Here is a 12,106-nt window from a genome sequence, read left to right as displayed (position 1 = left end):
GCAGAATGACTTACACAGAATTCCTGTTCCGTAAGATGAATTGCTCTAAATGTAGAAGCATTTTAGGTAATGCTGATGAGTAGGAAAAGCAATCCTGAATTGTTGGAAGACAGTATTTGTTATGTGCTGCTTGACACAGTCACGTGGATTGAATATCTATGGATAACGTTGCAATGCAGTACGAAATGGAACGAGCACATAAGATCGCAGTAGGAACGGTGAATGTCGGCTTCGGTTTACTGGGATAATTTTAGGAAGATGTGTAACGTAACTACACTCTGCGGTGCGCAAAAAGGTTTTTGTGACATCTCTATGTAATGTTCCGTAAGTAATGGAAACAAAGCATTGAATCCGAACATCAATGCTTGCTGATGGAATATAGATAATTAAAATCTGATCGTTATCGCGCAAGTGTTTACCGTGCACAACAACGATTTAAATGTAAACAAATGGTAATAAGTGAAAGTATCACAATAGTTAGCCGTAATTTTGTATTCCAATTCTGTCTGAATGAATTTAGATGGCAGAATAAAAACGGTCGCCAGCCCCATAGCGAGTAAAATTTAAATCTGGTAAATGGCTGTAAGGCTGTGAAATCACGCAAATACTGGACAATAATGATAAAGCGGCAACTGAACAAAATGCACTCGCTCGGACTTAAGGTGTTGAAATCACAGATAATGTGAAAACTAAAGACATCTTTGTCAATAATAATGTCACATACACATACGCACATGATGTCATTTACAGAGCATAATATAAAATCATAAAATTAATTTGACTACAAGAGACCGAGCATACTTTTTTCATAGAAATACGAATTGCATTTAAATCACTTTTAGGTTCAACTGATTGTCTGCAGTAGCAGTGCAACAATATGTGAACAACTACAATTACTACTGCTTTTTATTACACTAACTACTTGATTGAACATCAGCTGTAAATTTAACTGAATCTGTTTTCTTTTATATTTCTTTCACTTACGACTTTTCCGGAAGTTATGGTGAGAAAGACAGTAGACTGGTGACGATGAATGAGTTGGGACAATAAAGTTTCGCTTGCAGAGTTAATGCTTTGACGAAAAACACTCTACTTTTCTAAAAAAAATTACTATTACGCTGGCATGCCTACCACACAGCTAAAAAATATTGGCTGGGTCTTATCTTGCGATGAATTGCTTGCGGTGCGAAGTAATGCTAATTATGAAATTCATTATTGCAACAGGCTCCTATTGATCAGCGAGCAGCAGGAATAAATTTGGATCACACAGTTTTCTTCATTAATTCCAAAATCTTTTTGCGAACATGTACTGTGTCCATATGTGCGCGCTCACTTATATTCTGCCTTACCACACATTATAACAAGATTTCCAGCGCGATCTCCATTTAGCGCGCCAACATACACGTCTTTGCCACACCACAGATGCTTCACAATTCTCTCTGCCTTCACTTCTGCGAGTGCGTGCTCTCGCGCCAAAGATGTTACTGTTCCATCAGAGACATTCCTTGTTTCGTTCAACATAAATCCTCTACATTTCCAGCGTGTTTGCTACAACCATTTTACATAGTTATTTTTATTTATTCTTTCAGCATATATTACGTTTGCATTAACAGAAATTATTGATTAAATTTATAAATACATATAGTTATAAAAAACGGTTTTAAACTCATGGAATAAAGTAGACGAAAAATACATGAAGCACTGGGTAGAGTGTTACAATTGCTGGTCATCTATAAAGGAGCCCGCGTACAGAACACTAGCGTGGCATATTCTAGAGTACTGCTCATGTATTTCGGATCCCAGTAAATCATTGAAAAGGAAGGCATCGAAGCAATTAATAAGCGTACAGTTCTACTTGCTACCGGCAGGTTCCAGCAACACGCAGTTATTACGAAGATGTTTTGTGAACTTAAAAGGAAATCGCTGGACGGAAGAGGACGTTGTTGTCGAGAGGCACTACTGAGGAAATTTAAAGAACTGGCATTTGCATGTCACTACAGAACGATTCTACTGCCGCCAAAGTAAGTGCCGCGTAAGTGCTGCGAAGACAAGACTAGGGTTCTTACGGAATAAAGACAGTCATTTTCCCTCGCTTCATTTCGAGTGAAACAGGAAAGGAAATGCCTAGTAGTGGTACCATGTACTCTCCGTTATGTATCGTACGGTGATTTGTAGAGTGTGTAGATACAGATGTACTATACTTCATTCTTATGTTCTAAGAAGTATCGTCATGGAATTAAATTTAAAAAAGTTACCGTCGTGTGGTTCGGACCAAGGATTTTAGGAGGTTTCTCTCGGTCGTAACAGAAATGCTGGAACTGGAAACACCCTCCCCAAAGTTCCCAGTTGGCATCTGCTCTGCTCCGCAAACAGCTCGTTTTTTATTTGGCTGAAAACTTTCTGATCCTTCAATTTATCATTTGTTGTACATGAGACATAAACGTAAAGATTTAAATGTCGACAGCAGAACCGCTGGTGGCTATGGTATGTAACAAGACAGTACAGTCCTTGATAGGTTACAGTCGTTGCCTTTAAGAAGTATGGAGAAGCGGACCCACCAGTATAAAAGGAGGCGGAGAGTACTGTGTTGTGCCATAGAACAACGGGACAACACTTCCCGCTGTACGGCTCGACGTCTTGGGGAACAACATGTGACTCTACTATACGCAGTTTGCAACCACTACAACACAGGTGTTTAAAGTGGAGCCTATGCGCCCAAGGTGTGACAGGATGAGAGAAATATATGAGCTGATTGGAGAAAAATACGTCGCTGAGAAGATAAAAGACCAGGCAACTCGTCTTTTTCACAAATTAGACGAGTATGTGGGAAATGTCCGCCAACTTGAGAATGTAGGCCAGGCCCTACCACGACAACGGCACAAATACAAGGTGCCTCGAGCCATTATTACACCCCCACAGGACCATTAAAGATCACGTAATCTTCAGTTATTCGGTATTTTGCATGTAAATAGTTACTGTCACTCATTCGTACAACTACCTATCCAACACATTCAAACGACTAAAGGACCCACAGAGACCCCAAATCTCTTTACAAATGGTTCAAATGGCTCTGAGCATTATGGGACTTAACTTCTGAGGTCATCAGTCCCCTAGAAGTTAGAACTACTTAAACCTAACTAACCTAAGGACATCACACACACCCACGCCCGAGGCAGAATTCGAACTGCGACCGCAGCGCTCGCGCGGTTCCAGACCGTAGCGCCTAGAACCGCTCGGCCACTCGGGCCGGCAATCCTCTTTACAGCTTGCCACTCCAAAATAAAAAGCTGCCAAATGCGATCACTCTGTTTTGGACACAACATGCCACAAAACAAAGAAAAGAAAAATAAACTGTGGTGACAGTAGAGAACCACTAACATTAGAATGAGTCAGTCAGGAGAGCTCAGCGACTTGGAATGTGGATTAGTCATTGGATATCGTCCAAGTAACAAATCCATCAGGGACATTTCAGTCTTTCTTAAGCTGCCCAAGTCGACTGTTGGTGTTGTAATAGTGAAGTGGAAAAGCGAAGGAAGAGCCACAGGTAAACGAATACCGGGTAGAACTCATGTACTGACGGACAGGCACAGTCGAGAATTACTAAGGGTGGCTGTAAAAAATAGCTTGAAGCCTGCCGAGGGAGTCAGTTGTAAGTTCCACAGCGCTACCGTCAGTCCACTAGCACTATGAGTGAGTGTTGGGAGTTAAAATGCATGGAGGACAATGGTCGAGCAGCTCCTCGTAAGCTACGCATTTCTGTAGTCAGTTGGTGCGATGTAAAGAGCTACGCCATTCGACGGTGGATTGCTGAAAACGAGTCATTTGGAGTAATGATTACGCTACACCCTGCGGCAGTCCGATGGAGCGGCTTGCGTTTGACGAATGCGTGGAGAATATTGTAAGAGGTCCGAGCAGATGTAATTTCGATGTATTGCTCATGCGCTGCCTGCGATATGCAAGGTATAAGAGAATCGCTGACCAGAGAGCAGTGTTGACTGAGTAGGAACTGTGTAGCTGTAGCAGTAAGTTGTTAGTCTGCGCTTGTCTGCAGTCTGCTCCGGTCTGGTATAGTGTATCGTGTTTGCTGGGCCGGTCGCGGTGCAGCGATGCCGGAGCCTGAGTATTATTGTATAAGGTAAAAAGCAGCCTCGCGCATATCTAGTAATGTTATCTGAACTCCCATGCAAATGTTTTAAAAATGTCCTAATAATAATCTTTGTCATAAAAAGTAATTTTTTTACAAGCATTCATTTCAATTTAAAGAATTTACTAATTTCTCCAATCCATGATCATTCCGATTATTGCAAAAGAAAAATCAGTTGCTTCCTTTCATAAATGACAAATCTATCGGCCAGCATTGCACAGAGCTGTGCCGGAAAAATTTATTGTAAGAGTTGATATTTGGCGACTTTATTGAGGTAAGAATTTTTGCTTTTTTATTCAGAATGATCTTACAGGGCCATGACGCAGCAGTGCCGTCGTCCAAAATTTACCAGTTTACTGAATTTATTTTTTATTACGAGGTTCAGGAATTTTTCTGTTTCGAGCTTACATTAAATGAGAAAAGAATTTTGTGGGTGCATTAAATGGGAAACAAATTTTGTGTGGAGGTTAAATGTGAATGAATTTCTGTAGGGAGGTTATAAATGGGAACCAATTTTGTTCTGGGGTTACACTAAAATTAGAATCATTATCCATATTATTATATTTTATTCAATTTTCTGGGGAGGTTACAATATTACCTGCCATCATTTGTCGTACGGAGGAGGTGACTTTACGGTACGGCGGTATTTTTCGTGGTTAGGGTGCGGGTATTTTCTTGCGCTTAAGAAAACGGTATATTCTGAACGATATGAATATATGTTACAGCACTGTGTACTAAACACACTAAAAAAGAGCTTCTGGAATGATGATTTTATCAACACGGCAATGCACCCTGTCATATACCAGCATCTGTGAGGCAATGTTTCTTGTTCGATATCATTCCTGAAAAGGACCAACCTGCCCAGAATCCCGACTTGTACGCAGTGGATTACCTCTGGAGCTACCAGTCTCTTTTTATTTTATGCTTAATATAACATAATGCAACGCGTTTCGAACATGTTTTGTTCATCTTCAGGTGTTTATACATACATACATAATTAGAGAAATGTTCCTCAAAAATAAACAGTCTTAAACTGAATTAATCTAGAACACTTTGTCCATTGTTTTTTACTGTAGCTTCTGGTGTGGATCAAAAAATGGTTCAAATGGCTCTGAGCACTATGGGACTTAAACATCTTACGTCATCAGTCCCCTAGAACTTAGAACTACTTAAACCTAACTAATCTAAGGACATCACACTCATCCATGCCCGAGGCAGTATTCGAACATGCGACCGTAGCAGTTCCGCGGTTCCGGACTGATGCTGGTGTGGCATTTGGGTGGAAGAAGGGGGGGGGCAATGTATGGCTAGAAATCGAAATCAGTGATGTCTTCTGCTGGTTTTCTTCTTTGTGACTGACTATGTATACCACAGCCTGTATAGGATGCAGATAGATTTGCATCAGTTATGTGATAACTGATATCACACGACATCAACGGAGGTACACTGCACATGTTGAATAAGTCATCGACCTTGTTTTATGTTGAACGAATTAGATAAAAACGTGATACTTTGCCTGATGATGGTGAGTGGGAAACTCATCGAAACGTTGCGACAAGATGGCGCTATAACTCGGCTGATAACTCGTGATTTTTTCAACGAAATTCGCCGGGAAAGCCTTATTCCCATATAGCACACCTCTCCGGGAAGGAGATTCAGCCAGCTTCAAAATGCTGCAAAACCTACGAATCAAGTAGACGAGTCTGTTCAGTGGACTAGTTCTCTTACAGTACTATCGGGATAAGGAGGTGATGCCGCACTTCGTTTACTTGCGACAGCCCATGAACACTATGAAGAGAAAACTCATTCTGCAGCGCGCTAGTTTGGGCCTACTGTGGGATCGCATCCGTGTCCCCAGGCCAGAACTGGAGAAAATAACACGATTCTGCTCACGTGCCAACTGGACCTAGCATTCAGTCGCTCGCCCAGCTCTCACTCATGGGAGAGAGTGGATAGAAAAGTCTTCACAAACAGTGAATTCTGCAATCGGAAGGCTGCCCAAATCAATGTAACAAGTTCCACCGACTTCTGGAAGCTCTTTTGCAGAACGCCGACACTGGTGACTCAAGGACTATCATCGATTGAGCTAGAAAAGAACTGGACGAGGCGACAACGTCCGTGTGTCAGAAGCACCAGTTTCAAGATCATTACCTCAACGTTATACCACCAGAAGCCTCAAGCAAGCCATCCTCTATGATACTGCCGAAGAGGTGAGAAGGAAGGCGTGCAGAGTCCTTGACGAAGCCAAAAAGCCAAAGAATGTGGCAGTGGCAGAATGCAGGGCTGTTCACGATCTCTGTGAGGGCAACGACACTATCGTTCTAGAAGGTGATACAGGCAGTGCGACGATGCTGTAACCATCAGTTGACTATTGTCAGAATACTGAGATACTACTACAGGATCCTGCATACGAGTAAGTGAAGAGCAATCCTATCTTATGTGACAAGGAAGACCATCTCACTCCCCAACAACACAGTTAGAATGCAGAATACCAAAGAACTGATAACAGCACGGTTTTATGGCCTCCCGGAAATACACATAGGGTTTCACTACTTCCGATGTTCAGTACTATTAATTCGCAATATCTGGCATAGTCAAACACTTCGCACAGTTATTGAAACCTTACGTGGATCAATCTCCTCACTCTGTTAAGAACTCGACAGAGTTCGTGGAAATGCTTAAAGCGATAAGCGATATGGCCAGACAAGGGTGACTTCTTAGGCAGCGTCACGTATCTTTTCATACTGGTATCCCTAGAAGATTACATGGTACTACTCGAGAGTCACTTCGACAGTGACAGGATAAACTGTTTTAGCACATGCTCATCACCATCTACTTCCAACGTCGTGGAATGTTCTGTGAACAGACAGAGTCTGTCATGAGATTCACTCTGTGACAACCACCGCTAACCTATATGTGGAACACTTAGAGGAAAAAGCTCTCGAAGCCACGAGAAGGAAATGGCGAGCCTCATATATTTGGACGAAACGTTTGTTCTGCGTTTACTGAACTACAGCATCTGCGAAAATCTCTCGCAAAAATGGCTACTCGGAAACACAAGGGCTCCCAGCTGAGAGAAATTAAAAGCTAGCCAAAATTTCGCCAAAATCTACAAGTCTGAAGTGGCAGAGTACAGTGTCAACGACAGACACAATTTTTGTGTTTAAATAGACGAACTGTGTCACGCCAACAGACTCTGGGATTCAGTCATCAAAGAGGCACTCAGAATACTAGTTCATGGCCACCATGCCATTTGGAACTGTGGTTTCCAATCGAGCTGCACGTGGGATACAGCGTTGGCAATAATACGCCAGGAGTACGCTGACGTGAAAGTGGCGGAGGCAACTGGAGAAACAGACAGACAACACCAGGACTCGGTGCTAGGAACCACCTCACCTCCTCCCAACCCACGCCCACGCCCACCCGACACGACTTCCCTCACAACTAGCACCTCGACATCTCTTCTGGAGACATGCGATTGGCCAACCCGTTGGGCCCTGGGCAAAGGAGTTTGTGGCCGTTACAGTGGCAATAAAGAAACGCGTGAAGATATCGGTTAGGAAACTTGTCAAAATGGTGCGACAACACGACGCTATGATTCGACTGATAATCCAAAAAGATTTCATTAGCGTAATTACGTATGTAACGAATGTGAAATGCTGATCAGTGTGACATGTAGCTGGGTGGTGAATGGACAGTAGAGAGACCAAGGAATTAGACTGCTGAATTCTGAGGGATACGAAACGAATGAAACGGTTACCTAATGGATGTTGGTTAGATGACTTTATAAAACATTGCGGAAGCAACACGGGTGTGTCCTGCTGAAGAATGTCATGACTGGGAGAGTACAGAGGAGGTTTTGATCCAGCAGCAGATGCCAAATGGCTGATGATGTTGGAACTATTTTGTGTGTACAGCATTCAAGCAACCAGAACTGGAAGAAAGTGCCTCTGTATCGTGGTTAAATCTCCGGAAACAACATTGTTACACAGTGAAAACTGAGTGATCGTCATTGGGAGAGAAGAATGAATTACGGAAGTCTGCAGTGCCAAACCGTCGTTAGGGTTAATGAAAAAATAATTTGTAGGAAGGTTTTCCCAGAAGATCAAGTAGTCCTCAGACATTCGTGAAACCGTTTGCAGTAGTTTTCCATAAAAGTCTTCAAGATCTTCAAACATTTCATGTTGTAGACGATATGTTAAGGGTTCAGTTACCGTTACGAGTAGCATCATCAGGATATACAATATAGATAAATGACTCTGGCTTCCGATACCTCCTAACATCAATTCTCAGCTGCGTACAGAAGCGCCTGATAAGAAGACTGTCGTTTAGAAAGTTTGCACATTTCGACGACAGTTCTCAGAAAATCATTTCTAGAACTAGAGTCTTGGAACGGGTCGAGAGGCGGAAGCGGCGTTGTCAGAAATATACGCGCCCTGTCATGCCGCACGACGCACTGTAGCAGCCGGCTGACTTTACGGCCCACTATTGTCGCTAGGCTAGCCACGCACGCTGGTCTAGTTGAATGACGTGGACAGCCTCCGAAACGTTTCTGGAGCCGCCCACGCTCTCAGACCTGACCTACATGACCGCCGACTGGTTTAGAGCCGCCAAGTGGCAGAGAGTGAGGCGTGAATTACCGTTCAGCTGCGCCGCCAGCACGTTGTTTATGCGTGTGTGGCGTGGCCAGCGTCCAGAGTCGCCAGGCAAGAGAACAGGGCGATATGGGTGGGGGGGGGGGGGAGGGGGGAGGGGGGAGGGGAAGAGGTATTCGTGGTGGCGCCTGACCAGCAGGCGCCTCGCCGGGACGCACCCACTACCAGAACCAGGAACAGGCACCTCGCCACGAAACTGTTTTTCTTTCCTGGGCCGAATGGCTGATGGTACCCCGCTCATTGTGAATATTCCACGTACTCCTGTTGGCGCAGCGCCGTTTCGTCCAAGGTGAAGAAAGTCCTACGCACATGTGAGAAATTTGTCTGGCCGCGTTTTACGGCTGGAAAGTTTGCGCCATGGTGTTTGTTTACATACCTGGTCAGTCCAAAAAGTTCCGAAGCTGAACACGGTGGGTTCAGTGCTTCAGCATTTCTACATAGTCTCCTCCAGCTTGAGTACAATGTCCACAATTTACATACAACCATGTGAAACTGTTCCACTTGGGAGTCGCATTGGCTTGAATGTCGATTATATCGTCAAAGTATTGTTCCTTCATGTGAGTCTCTATGGTAGGTTCGTAACAATGGAAATTCAGGAATACACAAATATGAGTCTCTTAAGAATAAAATAAATAAGAAGTGCGGGGAAGCTAAGACGAAACTGCCACGCAATAACTGTGAATATAGAGAAAAAGAGCAGCCTTCGGTGAAATTAAAAGCAAGGCCGGTAACTTTAAGATTGGAACGGGAATTCCAGTGTTAATTGCAGAGGAGAGAGAGGATAGGTGGAAAGAGTACATTGAGAGCCTCTGTGAGGAGGAGGACTTATTTGATGACGTGATAGAAGGAGAAACAGGAGTCGATAGGGGATCTAGTACCATATCAGAATTTATAAGAACTCTGGAAGACTGAAAACCAAAAAGCCAGAAGGGGTAGATACTATATCACCGAATTTTTTACGCCATTGGAGGGGGCTGGGTTGGGTTTTGGAGGGAAAAGACCAAACAGGGAGGTCATTGGTCTCATCGGATTAGGGAAGGACGGGGAAGGAAGTCGGCCGTGCTGTTTCACAGGAACCATCCCGGCATTTGCCTGGAGTAATTAAGGGAAATCACGGAAAACCTAAATCAGGATGGCAGGACGCGGGATGCGAGTCCAGTGTGCTAACCACTGTGCTACCTCGCTCGGTACACTATTGGAGGAAGTAGAAACAAAACGATTATTCAAGTTACTGTCTATAATGTAAGAGACTGCCGAAATACCAGCAGACTTTAGGAAAATACATCATTCACGCAATTCCCAAGATTGCAAGAGCGAACAAGGGCGAGAATTCTCGAACGATCAGTTTAACAGCTCATGTATTCAAGTCGCTGACAGGGATAACAGACAGAAGAATGGAAAAGAAAATTGAGTGTGTGTTATATGATGTCCAGTTCGGCTATAGGAAAGGTAATGGCACCAGAGACGCAATTCTGACGTTGCGGTTGACAATGGAAGCAAGACTGAAGAAAAATCAAGATACGGTCATAGGATTTGTCGACCTGGAAAAAGCGTTCGATAATGTGGTGCCAAGTGTTCGAAATCGTGAGAAAAATAGGAGTGAACCGTAGGGAAGGACGGGTAATGTACAATATGTACAAGAACCAAACGGGAATAACAAAAATGGAAGACCAAGAATGAATTGCAACGTGTAAGGCAGGAATGTAGTCTTTCGCCCCTGCTGTTCAACCTATGCATCGAAGAAGAAATGACGAAAACGAAAGAAAAGTTCGGGAATGGGATTAAAATTCAGGATGAAACGATATCAGTGTTAAGACTAGCTGACGACAGAGCTATCCTCAGCAAAAGTGAAGAAGAATTACAGGGTCAGTGAACTGAATGAACAGTCTAATGAGTTCAGAATTTGGTTTGAGAGTAAATCGAAGAAAGACGAAAACAGTGAGAAGCAGCAGAAATGAGAACAGCGAGAAACGTAACATCATGATTGGTGATCACAAAGTAGAAGTTAAAGAATTATGCTACCTAGATAGCAAAATAACTCATAATGGACGGAGCAAGGAGGACATAAAAAGCTAGCTAGCACTGGCAAAAACGGACAATTGACCGATGACCCCAGCAGTTTGGTCCCATAAAACCTTACCAGTACCTGGTCAAGAGGAGTCTACTAGTACCAAACACAGGTCTTAATTTGAAGAAGAAATTTCTCAGAATATACGTTTGGAGCATAGCGCTGTAGCGCAGTGAGACATTGACTGTGGGAAAACCGGAACAGAAGAGAATCGAAGCATTTGAGGTGTGGTTTTACAGACGAATGTTGAAAATTAGATAGACTTATAAGATAAGCAATGAGGAGGTTCTTCCCAGAATCGGCGAGGAAAGGGATATATGGAAAACCTTGACAAGGAGAAGGGACAAGATGACAGGACACGTATTAAAGCATCAGGAATTAACCTCCCTGGTACAAGATGGAGCTGTAGAGGGTTAAAACTGTAGAGGAAGACCGAGACTGGAATATATCCAAGAAATAATTGAGGACCCGGGTTGCAAGGGCTAGTCTAGGATGAAGAGGTAGGCACAGAAGAGGAATTCGCCGCGGGCCACATCAAACCAGTCAGAAGACTGATGACTTTAAAAAATTAAACAAATAAATCGTTTTGCTAACACCATGTTTCTCACCGGTAATGATTTATTACAAAAAAATTATTCGCGTTTTGCATTTCGACCAAGTCATGGCAGCTGTCCACGTGTCGTCTTCTTTGCGGGGCAGGCAACGTGTGCGTGAGAAACTTTGCACACACCATCTCTCTTCCTCAAAGCTTTCTGGAGACTGTATTGAACACCTGATTTAAAGATGTTGCGATATGTGACACAAGTGTTCATAACTATCGAGGAACGTCCACTAGTGAACTCGGCCTGCCAACAACTAACTGATCGGATGCACATCCGTTGTTGACAGGTGTTAGTTCAAGTAGTCACTGTAGCCACTGCACTGGCGACTCTTATACGCTAGGAATAAAATCAGTCGGCACTTTTTACAAGGACGGTCTAGACAAGTTACAACTGTCTTAACGCACTATAATATTCATCTTATTCATACTTGTTTTGTAAACAAAAGCGCCTTTTCCTGCTGCCACTTAATTTATTTATCCCAGACACGTTTCGCCTTTTTCTTGTTCTAAGGCATCATCAGTGGGATCTGACCTTCTTGGTCAGAACGTAAAGTTGTACTTGTATGTCAATAATATAGTGCCCTAGTGCGACCTCCAGACCAGAGGATAGGAAACGCAGATCAGCAAATAATAAGTAA

This window comes from Schistocerca americana, chromosome 5 (genome assembly GCF_021461395.2).
Source record: "Schistocerca americana isolate TAMUIC-IGC-003095 chromosome 5, iqSchAmer2.1, whole genome shotgun sequence".
NCBI classification, from domain to species: domain Eukaryota; kingdom Metazoa; phylum Arthropoda; class Insecta; order Orthoptera; family Acrididae; genus Schistocerca; species Schistocerca americana.
Note: the sequence above shows the minus strand (reverse complement) of the source record.